The sequence below is a fragment of the Clytia hemisphaerica genome, unplaced genomic scaffold (assembly GCF_902728285.1).
Source record: "Clytia hemisphaerica strain Z4C2 unplaced genomic scaffold, Clytia hemisphaerica genome assembly, whole genome shotgun sequence".
Lineage (NCBI taxonomy): Eukaryota > Metazoa > Cnidaria > Hydrozoa > Leptothecata > Clytiidae > Clytia > Clytia hemisphaerica.
Genome location: NW_027103728.1, coordinates 751097 through 766218, shown reverse-complemented (window position 1 = coordinate 766218; position 15122 = coordinate 751097). Strand labels below are relative to the sequence as shown.

The 15122-nt window shown below is 34.3% G+C and overlaps 1 long non-coding RNA gene across 1 annotated transcript; it reads left to right on the top strand.

Annotated features, from left to right (window-relative positions):
* The first annotated feature begins 915 nt into the window (after window positions 1–915).
* Window positions 916–5060, top strand: LOC136804937 (uncharacterized). The gene is made up of 3 exons (XR_010846315.1): window positions 916–1305; window positions 1907–2175; window positions 3637–5060. It is a non-coding gene; the product is annotated as an uncharacterized lncRNA (long non-coding RNA).
* The last annotated feature ends 10062 nt before the right edge of the window (window positions 5061–15122 follow it).

The window sequence follows — 15122 nt, the reverse complement described above, 5'->3', positions numbered from 1 at the left end:
GTTCGCTAAAATATTTTATTTTAAAAATTTCTTTTCCAAAAAATTTAACAGCGGTTTTTATTTTAATATCTTTCTTTTCGCTTAGTAACCTTGCCTTCTTTTTATCTTTTATCAAAAACTTTATCATAGAAGCCTGAAGACTGTTTTCAAAAGGCGGCATTTGGGTACCACAAAGTGAGAGAAGCTATGAGTGCTATGTAAACAAAGCATGAAATTACAAACAAAGAGAAAAAATACTCCACAAAGATTTCTTTATAAAAAATCGCATATTTGATTATACAAAAGAAATAATAGTTTGTATTTAAAATTGCGATCAAAGGGCTCTTAACAAAATCTTTATAAGATTTCAGTATTTGATTATATTTTGAAAAAAAAAGTTTTTTTGTTTTGTTTTTCTCAACATACATACAACTGTTCACACAAGACAAAAACTTTCAACGAGCGCTTTTTTTCTATCCAAAACTTTCTCTCTCCAAATTCTACATTTCTTCAAAATTCTATTTACTTTATTAAATACAGTGAAGCATATGAACTTATGGCTTGATTATATGTATAAAGTTTAGAGAGGGGTAAAGTTAGACCAAGTGTTTGGCCTAGTAATATTTGGTATACTGAGCTATGCGAGAGAAAGCTACAAAACGTTGAAGAGTAAGATTTTTAAGAATATTTTAGAATGTAGATTAATTTTCATAATTCATCTTATTATTATTAATATAAGTTTTTAACTAATTCTGATTGATTTTGAGGGTTAGTAACAGAGACTTGAATCTTTTAAAAATATATATTTTTGATGAATATGATGTTTTTAACGAATTATTTATTAGCTACGGTTTGTATTCGATGGTTTGTATTCAATCTAAAACTGTGTTTTTTTATAAATCATATCTTACATTTTTTTGAGTCAAGGGAACTATTTTATACACTTGATCATCTTGTAGATAATTCTTGCATACTTAGTTCACACTTGTAAGGATTAATTCAAGAGAGGTTTTGTGGAGACATTCTTGACAGAAAAATCTTGATTACTTCTTATTTGTTTATTTACTCATCTGAAGGTGCTTTAGCTTTTTTATCACATAATCCTCACAGCTTTGAAAAACATTAAACTGCAGAGCAACTTTGAGTAAATACAAATATGTCGTAATCATCATAATACATGTCTCAGCACTTTTTATATATTCTTGGTTTTTTTTATGAAAAACTTATCGTTTTATATACTTTTTTTAGATCAAAAGAAAATGTTAGATCACTTGTTGAAGATCAGCTTCTTACTATTGGTGCGTTTTCCATATCCTTCATCCAGTGGTAAGTGATATTGTTTGATATTTCAAAATTTTCAATCTCCCTATCAGTTACACGTTTTTGTTGCATATACATATTATGAGAATTCTTATTGACAAGTGTGCGCCCACTGGTTTGCGTGATACTGTAGCGCAATTGTTGTCTGATATTCCAATGGCGGTTTGGCGGCCGCCCACGCTAAAGCTCTGAAGGGATCGGGCCAATTTTAAAATTTTTCCGAGCTTCAGCGTGTCGGATGAAAATTTCTGCATCTGGGTGCCGGATAAGCGTAATTGGGGCTTCTTTCTTACGTTATGGCGCCACTTTGGCTATTTTTCACTATTTTGCGTGATTAACCAAACCATGGCTCAAAAAGGGGTTCCGTTTGAGGAATACTTAAATATGGTAGCGACAATCCTTGTATAGTTGAATCTACAGAATTCGAACCTCTGTTACTCGGATGTCTCCTTAATTCGAATAAGTTTACTGGTCCCTTCACTTAACAATGTCGTATAAACCAGTCACCAATTTCAAGGGTCGCAGACAAAGTCTGAGAATATTTAGGGTCTTCAACTCTAAATTGGTTTCACTTCAAAATTCAAGTTATATCATTTTAATTCATCAGAGGTGTACAACTGTTACAAATGTACGAGCGTGGTAGAAGAATGTGACAATATGGCAGATTGCATTACGTCATGCACACGTCAGCAAGAAATTGAACCCTGTCCATACCTCCATTTTGAGTGTTTCAATGTCAGCTTTTCATATATTGAAGAGAAAACGAAGAAAAAGAAGTTTTGGTTTGAAAGACATTGTGCTCCCAATTTTGAGAATGATTGCGGTGGTGAATTCGCCTGTGCTTTAGCTGACCATGTCAACTCAACGGATTGCAAAGTAAGTTTCTCGTTGTGAATTTAATATACTTTAGGCGTACAATACAAACTTTTGCGAGCAGTAACTTTCGCGAATTTCGCGAATTTTAGCCTTTTTCGCGAAAGTAAAAAAACGTCTAAATTCTTAACAGAACAATTCGCGAAAGTTTATGAAATCTATAAAACCTCGAGTCATTATAAATATCAAATTTTCGTCATACTTTTTAATGCCTTTTTAAAGTCGAAGAGCAACCGTCTTTATCGGATTCAAGGAATATTTTTCGATTTTAAGGCAAAGCGAAGCGAAAGCTTCTGCTCGCGAAAGTTTTTACGCCTAAAATTAACTCTCATTTCTGAGGTAACTTACGTAACGCTTTTTATCCGGATCCTTTGCGCTGATTTTATCGGGAATAACCCCCCCCCCCCCCCCCATAGTCAATATGATTTTTCGAAATTATATCAAATTTATCAATTAGTATTCAAAAAACGACTTGAATGTCGAGCAAACTTTTGGAAAGATGGCCGTTCTAATAGTAAATTACCGCTAGTAATTTGATTAAAAAGTATTTTGGTATTTTTTTTGCTACATACGACCAGTCATTTTCGATAGATCCATGGACGGTTTTTATTGTATAGTAACTCTCGATTTGGAAGGTACGTGTTAAAAACGTAAATTCAATTTTAGTATTAGGAAATGATTCTTTTTAAAAATAACGAACGAGTTTAACGTAATTAGAATCTAGAACATTACGTGGAATTAGAAAAGTCGTTTGTTTTTAATATTTTTTTAATATTTTTTAATATAATTTGACCCCTCATGACCTAACACGAACATGGAATTAGATTTGAAGGAAACGATTGGTTTTGAAATGAAATCTTTTTATCGTTTGTGCCTCGTTTTCATGACAAATAACTTTGGCTTCTAGGGTAACATTTTGAGTTTTGAGTAACTAGCCTACGCTTAACTTTTGAAAATTCTAATATATGCCGCCCTGTAAATATCAAAATATTGGAAAACACATCTTTTACTTTAAGTATGAATATATTCATGCTTTATAATATTAGAAATTCCCGATGAATCATCCAAAACAGTCCCTGAAAGATGGAATCTTGAAAGGAGCCATCACGAGACCGTCTTCTATTACTCATAACCATTCCTGCGTCTGTAGAAAAAATATCACGAAAATTCCGTCAAGCATACAAAATTCACCCTCGTCCAAAGTCTCGCAATGATTTTAGATTTCTTTTTTGGATCAGATAAGTGACTGAATGACTGACTTTTGAGAATTTTTGAAAATTGAGAAAGCTGAAAATTGGAATGAAAGGGTTAAATTCTTGTGTTCTGATAAGTTTTTTTATCAATTTAACTTAAAAAAAGAAAATTCAACAAAATGATCCACAGGGGTGGACTCGAACCTGTTAGCTTCTCTATCCAAAGTTGTAATCCTTGCCATTTAATTAAATTTTCATATTTTTTTAACAGAAACAATGTTGCAACGATAAAGACTTATGCAATACAAACATTCGATTGCCATCCATTGCTGCTTTAAGTTCAAGCTCTAATCTCCATTCATCAAGAGGTGGCATCGTGGTTACGCTTCTGTTGGTTGCAATTTCCTTTGTCATATTGTCTGCTGATAGAGATGTCACATGATAAGTAGAGAAGAATATTCACGCGGTGGTTCATTGGATTTGAGAAAAGGAAATCAACCTGATTATCTTGATTCTGGAGCACGTGACCATTGAATGCATTTAAGTCGTTAAAAAATGGTTTCACAGCGTAGCACACGCACTTATTGTTGGCTCTCGTCAAACGTTCTATGGTTGCCATGGACGTCGTGAACTACTTTCCCGTCTCGTGAATATCAATTTTCTCTGGAGATTCGTTACCTAGAAATGAAAGGGAAAAAGTCATTAGCCGTGTTCAAAGGAAGCTTTCTTATAATGTGGTTGTTGGACCGAACAACTCACTTATCACTTAGTTAACTGGCAGCTGTTTTATTTGCCAGGATCAGATGAAATCTTCCTGGAAGTCTTGCAGCGATTCACACATTTGTTTGTTGAATAGTGGAATAGTACATCGTATTTCGGGATAAAGCATGGATGCACTATCATATATGTTTTATAACTCTATTTGGGATTTGACTACTATTTTCATAACGTAATTAAGTCAACCATGGTTTTGTAAAAATTCATTGCCAAAGCACCCCTATTATCAATATCTCCAAAAAGTGAGTCCCAAACTATTGAAACAGGGGTGTGCAAAAGGAGTCAGTATTGTATTACTTACTGTTTTCACAATTGAAATCTTTTTTTTTTCAAATCAACTAAATTTTAATGTCACTTCTGAACCATAAAGGTTCGTAAAGAATTTATATCACAACTGTATAATGATGTCTCATATATATTTATTTTTGTTGATTTTTTTACTGTCTGTAAATAAGTTCGAATAATTTTACGTTTCTATTTTGTGTTGTTCTGTTGTAATATAAGAATATTTTGTACAATACGATTTATTTGCGGTTTTTGTTTCAGAACCTTTTTGTTTGGACACACCCCTGTGTCAGACCCCAGCCCCATTGGAAAATTTAGCGAAGATTTCGTCCTTGGTGGGAAAATACCCTGGAATTTCAGCCCCACTGGAAAATTGACTTTGATTTCATCCCCACTCGAAATTCAATGTTTAAAAATTGCACTCTAAAACCATCCCTACTGGGTTTTTCAACCTTGGAATAATAGGATTTCTATCCCCATTTGGATTTCAATAAGAATTTTTATACCGATTGAGGAAAAGAGTTCGGCCGGGGCTGCGAGACAGGGGTATAAATACAGTATCTTTTTCAGGGATAAATAAAGTGTACTGTTGCTATCAAAATCACAATATAATATTTTTATCATCACCTTCCATCCATCATTGTGTTATAATAATTTCCCATGAAACTGGCCGCAAAAGGATATTACTTTCCACATTCCCAGGCCATCCGTTTTGTTTTCGTCAGGTGGGTTTCGCTGTTTTCTCAGCTGTATTCATTATTTACCATGGCTTAGGTTTTCTTATTTATTTTCTTTTAATTTTTACAAAAGAAGAACTTGATAAAGCAGGAGAAGTTTCGAATAAGAAAACACCATCTATTTATTTGATATATACCAGTCAATAATAGAGACTAGTTTATTTCCCGATACTCGGAGTTTCGTGCCGTTTCAGGCAGTCTTCAGTTCAGACTATTACTGCCTGAAACGGCACGAAACTCCGAGTATCGGAAAATAAACTAGTCTCTATTATTGACTGATATATCGCTCTACCGATGGTATAGAGCACTTTCTTGAATCGCAAGTCAGATTTGCAAATATTTGATATATACAATAGCTGAAGTTTCCTTAAAAAAAATGCAATATATGTTCATTGATTGGCGTTTTCCTTAAAAAGTACATAGAATACACTTCATGTTTATTTATGATGATTAAAATGTGTGTTTTTTTCTTCAGTTTCCTTGAAAAATACAAAGAATACACATCATCGACGTTTTTATTTGGATGTTATTAGATGAGTTTCAGAGAATAGTTACTAAACTCAAAAAAGTTTATGTTAGTAGAAGGCCAATTCTCAGGTCCCGTGGCAACTTTTATAGCACACTAAACAAAACCTGTTCCATTTCAAAGTATATAAGTATATAATAAGTTTTTGAGAAGAGTCACATTTTTAAGGCCCGGGAAAATTTTTTGTGACCAAAATAGTGAAGCCATAAACAAAACTGCAAGGGAAAATAAGGGGTAGAGAAATAGCTTATTTTCAAAAGTCAAAATAAACGAAAATGATTGGTACCATCTGATAGAGCATGAAATTCTCTACAATTTGGGATTTAGGCTTGGCCTCGTTAGCGAACCACAAAATAAATCATAAGTAAAATCAACGTTTACACATAAACAGTATTCATAGATCACCCTCCATCCGAGGGCAAACATCCTTGACGTTTTTATTTTGATATTATTGGATTAGTTTCAGCCCTGGTCTCAGCTCTTGAAAATTATCTATGTAAGCTCAAATTATTTATGTCATATTTCTTATTGTTTCATCTCGGTGGGTGCTAGAAGGTTTTGCGAGATAATGGGTATATATGACCGGGTATGAAAATCGACCCTTACAGAGACTGAATTTCGAAAATTTTTGTCCGCATTTAATTTTTTGACATTTTGACGTTTTTGCCACCCTTAGAGAAACTATTTCCTCAAAATTTTTGAATTTCAGTCCAAATTTCGGGGAGTCTATTTTTGATTTTAGTAATTTTGGAACCCTTACAGAGACTCGATTTACTTTTTAATGGTTTCTGTAGCCAAAGCTGCAAATTCACAGAGAATGAGTACGCAGCAACATGAACTATGTTGACGGAAGCTTGGTTGAGAGAGTTGAATAGAGTAGAATAGACACCAGCAATTATATTGTAAGGTCAGGAGGACAAACACCAATTGAATTCTTGATTTGGTGAGCTGGCTTTCTAGACCTTCCTTTATAAACTTGAAACTATGGTTGTGGATTTGCACACCACCTATACCACCACAAAATTGAGGAATAATGTGATTGCAAAAGGTTTATACTACACCCCCTTCTCACAGACCCGGTAAGATTTTTTAAGCCAGTGGAGATAAAAATAACGGATTGAAACTTGACGGGTATTGATATTATCATATTTTCTATGAATGGGGATTTCAATTCTTTTGTTCTCAAGCCAGAAAATTCAGTGGGGGTAGGAAAAATAGTAAATTTGCAGTAAGGAATGGTTTATTTGATTATTGTCAGTGGACACTGTGTCATAGACCCGCTGGTACCCCAGCCCCACTAAAAAAATTGGCCAAAATTTCGTCCCCGGTGGACAAAATACCCTGAAATTTCAGCCCCACTAGGAAATTGACTTTGATTTCATCGCCATTCGAAATTCAATAAAAATATTTGCTATCCAAAACCATCGTCACTGGATAATTTAAGCTCGGGAACAATAGAATTTCTATCCCCATTGGGATTTCGATAGAAATTTTTATCCCACTGTGGGAAAAAGTTTCACCGGGGCTGTGAGACAGGGGTGTCAGTGGGGACAAAAGGTGAAGGATAATTTTCCACCGGAGATGATATTTTGGCTAATTTTTCCAAAAGGAAAGGGTTCCCAGTGGGTCTGTGAGAAGGGGGTACAATACTAGTGATACTAGGATTCGAGCGATTGCTTCTAGATTGTAAAATGGTTCTAAATGGTTCTAATCTTGAAGTTGTTCAAACATTTTTTTATCTCGGTGATTGGTAACAATGGTGTGTATGGTTGCTGTTTTGATGCCATTACTTCCCGTGTCAGGTAAGGGTGGAAGAAATTTCAGTGACTTACTTCCAGTTCTAACAAACAAAGGTATTCCCATCAAATGTCGGTGTATTCTTATCCGCTGTGAGAGGTGTTACATACAAGCCCAGCTGTAACTGTGGATGATTGTAGCAGGCTTGTTCGCAATGATAATCAGATGGATCTGTTATTCAACAAAAGTTTGGTTTTATTTTCGGGCAGCCTGGTGTACGATCGTCAGAGGAAGGCGTCCAACCTCAGCTAATTTGTCTTCCTCAAAATTAACCTGAGCTAAGCAAGTAAGCGAGCTCCAAAACGCGCTTCCTTCAAAATAACTGACCTGGGTTGCTTGACAAGCTGTAAAAAAGTTTTTTGAATTGTACTAAAAGTAGAAACTTTAAAGTCTGACTCCACTTGAAACATTTTTCATCACAAATAAACATTTGAAAAATGGTGATACTTAGCAAACACTATATTGATTTTCCGAATATTATTATTCCTATTTTATTCAATCCCCATATTAATTATCTATTTTTAAATGAAAGTTATGTTCTCTTGCTGTATTTAAACTTTTGGTTTTCGATCGGCTCTTTCCGAGCTAGGAGTTCTAACTTCTAAAATTGTTTTAACTTTAGATTTTACCTAACCTTCTTATGATAGAGGTCTGCGATTCGGACTAGATTTTACTATGATAACTCATGTTTAGAAATTATCTATGATAACCCATTGACTCTGGATGTGAAAAATCAATCTACACGGCTCTATCACCACGATATGATCAGAACATTTTTTTCAATTTCTTAACGAAGTGATACCATGTGCATTGACAAGGTAATTCTGTCTTACTGCTTTCGGTGGGAAACGTGATGCTAATTGCTAGAGACAGAGAGGGGTGGGCGGTGTTAGCTGATTGGTGGTCTTTCGTTATAACTAACGTTCCCTAAAATACGTAAAATGTCTTGGGCTAAAGAGTCGCTGCATAACTTAAAATTACGCAGGAGAAAGTCTCGTGTAGCCAATATATTTCTTAACATTAGCTGGGTGGATGGATAAATTTAATCAAGAAATTTAAATGAAAGAATTTTATTCAAGTTCCTTGATTTAATTTTCGCAGACTTTAAGGATCCATTTGGGTAACCAAGATCTACTGTCAAAGTATCTTCTTAATCAAAACCGAAGGTAGTATGTTCTATCTGTAACTATTTTGTTCAATAAAAACTGACTTAAAAGATCTTAAGGATTAAAGTATCCTTTAGAAGAGAAAGCAGAGGTTTGGAACTACAGGTTTGAGTCAATGTAGCGTAGCAACGGCATAATATATTTTGGTTCCTTGAAATACAAACTTTTTTTCATATGCACTGTGGTGTTTTTTCGTTTCATCGTGGATATACGCTTTTTTTATATAAGAATGGTGTAAATCTATTTCATCATGGATATTCTTAACTTTTTTGGGAAAATCATCCTAAAATATTCTTACAGCATATTCTTAGGTTAGGGTCCTAATTCAGACTAGATTTAACATTTAGTAATACGTCTCAAGCATAAGATTGCTTTTTTTGTGAAAGGGGTGAGCCTTACTTAGGGGTAATTGACAATTTATAATTGAAAATGCTCTAAAAATGGCATTCTTAGCTTGAGTAGCAAAATTCTATGATGGTGATATTCTTAGTATATTCTTAATTTTTTGGCCATTTCCATCATGGACATTCTTATAAAGTGTATTCTTATAAAAAAAGCCTGTATTCTGCACTTTTTGGGGGAATTTGGCATTCTATGTTCAGTTGTTAAATTCCAAAATGGTGATATTCTTAGAGTATTTTCATTTTTTTGGCAAATTTCATCATGAATATTCTTATAGAGTTCATTTTTTATAAAAAAGTGTGTATTCACTCCCTTTTCTCTTAACTTTTTTTCTAAAAGGTATTATCTCGTTTTTAAGTTTTTTTCTGAGAAATTTGTCATTAAACATCGTACCACTTTAAAAGTGTTTTGTAAGCTAGCTACTGTGATACTATTGAATGTTGAGTTGTGTATAGTAGTGATATTACTGAGGTTTAAGCATACAAGGATAATCACGACAACGGACGAAAAATGTAATAGACTAGTGAAAATACTAAATTTTATTGGTTGAAACTCACTAGCCTGTTAAATTTCTCGTTCGTCGTCGTGATTTTACCGATTTACTTAACCTCACTATTCTGTTATACGAAACGTTTGTATTTTTTTGTGGAATTGTTATTACAGACTTAGCCAGGAGACCCGTTCTGTATTTTTATAATCTGATGTATACAGATTTACAGTACGGGAAATTCGAATTTACCGCTGTCCTCAATTACTAAAATAAAAACCAAATTTCGGAAGTTGCGTTTTCTCTAAGAAAGTGTGACAAGTGAAAGAATAACATGATCTGATTGGCTGTGTTTTCAACTGTTATCAGGATCTGGGAAATTCAAACTGTCAGCCCATACCATGCTATATATTTCATCATCAGTACATAGAATAAGAAATCATAGTATGGATCTCCAGGCTATTACAGACTCAGCTTTTAGCTATTTTACACAATTGTTTTTTTTTTATTTCACATGATAATATTCTATTAAGTCCACTAACGATTACCAATTTGGCGAAAGAATCGAAATTCAAACTTTATCGAAAAGTCTTCGCATTTGAATTTGTTGACAACTAATTTGAAAAGGGCTTTCTTTAGTCAGATACCATTTCAAATTCAATAATTAATGAAGAGCGGGGGACCCCATCTTATTGTCTTATTAACTAACTTAATTAAAGGTTTTGATTTTAAATAAGAGTGATCAGTTTTAATTCACAAGCTTTTTCACATTGGATTGACACGGATGTGGAGCAAGATTGGTCAGAAAGATGAAAATAAAATCATTTTTTTGCTTATATCAGCATAATATAACAATAGGCATGATGAAATATATGTCTGAAATGAAACGAGAACACTTATGTAAAAACAAAACCTTAATTAAGTCCTCAAATTTTTTCGTTGATGCCATCTAATTCAAATTCAAAAAAATGGAATGGAATCAGGCTTTGTTTGTGGACCCTGGTCTACCCTGTTTGGACAGCTTTAGACGACAAATACTGTTTTCTATGCGTATACTGTATCTAATAAGGGGGGTTTGTACTTTTACGGTGTGACGGGATTGGCCCTTTTTTAGTACGGGATTACGGGATTTGACGAAAAAAAAGACGGGAAACGGTATTTGAAAATCAGACGGTGACGGTATTTGGCCGTGTTTTCAATTTTCGGAATTCCGGGATTCAGCAACAATTTTGACCGGAAAACGGTATTTCGAACCCCTGCAAACCCCCCCCCCCTTCATAAGGGTGCATAGGGAAGAATATCCAAATTTGGATTTTATAACAATTTTGTTATTATTTAATTTACCACCTAAACTCGATCCAATCCTTTCTTACACTTTTTTCTATTGTCTTTAGGTGCGAAAAAAAGACTGGGACGGTTTTAGGGTGGTAAAACGGACAAAAGAATGTCTGCGCAGCAATTGGCGGTTACGGTCGAAAAGGTGTATAGAATTGCATTGATTCCTTTATTTTAGGTTTTATCATTTTAAGAAAATAATGAAATGCTCAATCGTGAACATTCTTCTATTGATGATGGCAACAATTGTCATATTTGTTCTGTCTGGAGCGGCCAATGTTATCACTTTCGACAGTGTAAAGGATGCTTTAATTTTGGAGAAGACAGCTTTTGAGGAGCCATGTCAAATAGCTAAAAAACTGGATTCGTTCATCTCAGATAAAAATGATCTTCCAGATATTGATGAAGCAACAATGGATAAACTTAAAGAACAAGTGACATCGGCTAAAAGTGCAATCTGTAAGTTCTACAGAAAAACAAAATTCCTTGTCGAAAAATCTCAAAACTTAGGTAAAACACAAATGTTCAAAGATTGCGTTGAAAAATTTCAATGTGTTCAAATAGCACCAGCCATCCGAAATATGAACCAACATTTTGAGCAAAGAAAGGGTTTTGCCGAAGCAGTTAATATGACTATAGAAATGTTACAAGATACGATTCCAAGCCAGCAGGAATCTCAAATCGTAATGGTGAAATCCGTTTCGAAAATTATTGATGTTATTTGGGAGGTCTTGCTGCAACCATACTTTCCAAAGATTATTGTAAGCGTGTTTTCCACGGTTATTGGAAGCGTGGTTCTTATCGCTATAGTGATTAGATTATTAGGTGCCGTTCGATTTATTTTAACGGGAATTTTTGGATTCCTTGTAATCCTTGGAATTGTATTGTACGTATCAACAGTATCAGGCCACAGCAAAGAGTATCAGATCATCCAAGATAAAATCGAATCGCTATCCAAAGTTTGCAAAGTTCATATCGAATCAGATACAAGATTTTCTCTTATATTTCAAATGGTAAGGGTGACAGACAACATGCACTCTTTTAAGAATATCTTGCACGATAGCATTAATTACGACAAGGTAGGCCGCGAAGACACTCAACAAAGTTTTCAAGCGCTGCAAACCTTAAAACCACAATTAGAAAATGTTATTTTTCAGCTTGCTGAGCGCAAATACTCCAAACTAGAAAAAAAAGCAACGGGAATTTACAATAAATTCGATGGCGCAATCAAAGAATTGAAAAATGCATTGAAAAAATCACGAAGATTTTATGGAACACTGAGAAATGCGGTTAAAGCAACAATTCATTCTGGAGAAGAAATTCCGTTGAGGGAAATATTGACATTCTTACGTAACACTGTCGACCGAAGCATCGAAATTCACGAGGAGTTTGAAGAGCTGAGGACAAAGTTTAATGTATTATACACTGAAGTACATGGACTACGAGAAGATATAAGGAAAGCAACTGACTCGAATGACGATAAAAGATACTTGGTAAAGGCGGTAGGTGCTGCTGTAAACGTTCTGGCTGCTATTGCCGCGCCGCATGTTTATTTTCCAATCGTCGCGGTCGCATCCCTAGCAGGAGGTGGCTACATTGTCAAAAATGCTAAAGATGATAATGACGTGCTCCAAAGAGTCAAAAGTGAAATGACAAATCTAGGAGAATATTCCAAGAAAATCGCTGAAATTATCGATGAGTTTGATGCAATGAAAACAGCAACATCCATAAATAATTTTCCCGACTTAAAGCTTGATACAGAAGCGTACAAATATTATATGGAAGATTTACTTGATGTAGCAGAACAAAATCATAAAGAGATTGAAATGATGATTCAAAAACTGATGAACATTGGGAATTGATAGAATACACCCCTGTTTTAATAGAGCCCCGGCACACCTGTTCCAGTGCCTCTTTAGAGTTTCAAAATTCACTGGGGTGACCCAGAAGTTGATAGAATTTCAGTGAGTCAAATTTGAGTCTGTCTCAATATTATCTGCCATGGAGACAAAAAAAGACAGAAAAAGTTTTGACAGAATTAGAATGAACTTGGAATTCTACAGTTGTTGAAAGGATATTATGAAATAGAAAAGATTTGTAAAAAATTAGAAAATGAAGCTGAAAAATGAAGAATAAAAAGAATTGTAGAATTGTCTTATGATCTTCCTATTCACACTAGCAAATCTTTAATCTTAAGTGTTATAAAAAATTCAGCCAAAAAATGCAGCTTAAATATTTGTCTGATTGACTATAAAATAGTTCTTCAAGAAGTTGATTTTTTTTCTTGTTCATTTTTTTACGGGTTGGTCTAAAAAGCAGGGTAGCCAATGGGGTAGCCAATTGGGCTAGGTTATGGGGTACCTCTTTTTGCCTAAACTTTTGAAATCTGAAACCTGTTTTCATGTGGAAATAACTATACAACATCTTGTTAATGATTCCATGTAATAAAATTTAAGATTCCTTTCGAACTTCAGCCACAATAGCCTTTTTTCCAAAGGTACTAAACTTTGTTACTTCTCAAGAGACCTGGCGCCATTTTGTCTTCCTTCTTGGTTTCGTTTGAAAATTTACAGACCCGAATAAAAAATATATACAAAACAGTTTTTAATATTTTAGATTTAGATTTTATTTATGTTTTTAATTGTTATTTCCGTGAAGCTGTAATTCGATGATAATAGCTTTGAAATCGCCTTTGGGCCATATGATCTCTAATCTTGTCATATCTTAACAATCTTTGTTATTGAATCTATTGTTTAATTTATATCATGTTTAGATGTTTCAAACAATTAATTCCTTTCAAAATTTTTTAATATGGCAGCTTATAATAGATACAAAAATTCTTTTGAAATAGCTCTATTATAATGAAGCTCTATTTCTTACTCCTCGTGCATTAACACGTGGTAATTTATATCTTTGTTTATCTTTGTAATCATACATGATCAATCTAAGTATCAATCAGATTCGTGCTCCCTGGTCAGTAAAATGTGGTTCTATGCATTCATTTTCGTATTTCTATTCTGGTCTGTAAAATATTTAGGTACCCCACAACCTAGCCCAATTGGCTACCCCAATTGGCTACCCTGCTTTTTAGACCAACCCTTTTTTTACTTTATTATCTAATTCTCTTCTTTTTTTTCTATTTGGTAATATTGCGCTCTTGAAAATCTCTTCAAACTGTCAAAGTCACAGTCGTTTTTTTCACCGCTACATTTTATATCAAGACAGACTTTAATACCTTATATTTTATTTCTAAACCAATAGACACTTTATAGTTAACTTAGATTGGTTTTATAGGGCGTACTATATTAATAAGGACTCGGACCGGACCCTGCACCCTCAGAAAACCCAGACCCTGGAGCCTTATGAAAACCCCGACCCCCTCGTAAATTTTCGAGAAAACACGGATCCCTATAAATTTTTGCGAAAATACGGACCCCTTCAAATTTTTGACAACACACGGACCTCCCCCCCTCGGTTTTTGCGAAAAGTGGACGACATTAACAAATCTACCGGTTGATTCAAAACACAGGACGTAGGACACAGGGCGCAGGTTGCTGGGCGCAGGACACATGAAACAGGATGCAGGTCATACACATTGCGTTTGAAGCCCCAAAGGAACTAGTGAGGAATCTTCAACTTTTTCAAGCAAGAAAAACGAAGCCTTATGTTTGCCCTGTATTTAGAGGTTTTGTGTGAAAACCACACAGATCACGTGTTTAGGATGGGAAATAAGTGGCTTCATTTCCTATCCAGGAGTTTCGGATCCAGCTCCTCCGGGGCTTTGAAATCAATGGTCATACAAACTACAGACTGGAAAATGTTACACCACGGTGACTTTTCCAATTGACAAATCCGTGTTTTCTCGAAAATCTACGAAGAATCCGTGTTTTTGTCCTAGGTCCTGGGTCCTGGTTATACAGTACGCCGTTTTATAGCTAGCTGGTGGTGCATGGTGTTGTTTTATATTTTACTCTTGCACTTATTATAATAATATGACTTTGAGAGGAATTTGGGCATCATTTTAAATAACAAATTATTTTTCTCAAGAAAAAAGTATACAAACTAAATAAATATCTTGTATTTTTTAAGCAAAACTGCGCCTATAAAATTGTATTTTCTAAAGAAAATTACCTTTGGTACAATTTATTTTATTGTCGACGAAAAAAATTGTTTTATTATTTAATAGGGCTCTGCAAGGGAGAGATATTAATTATTATCTAAAAATGTTTGTATTGTATGTAATAA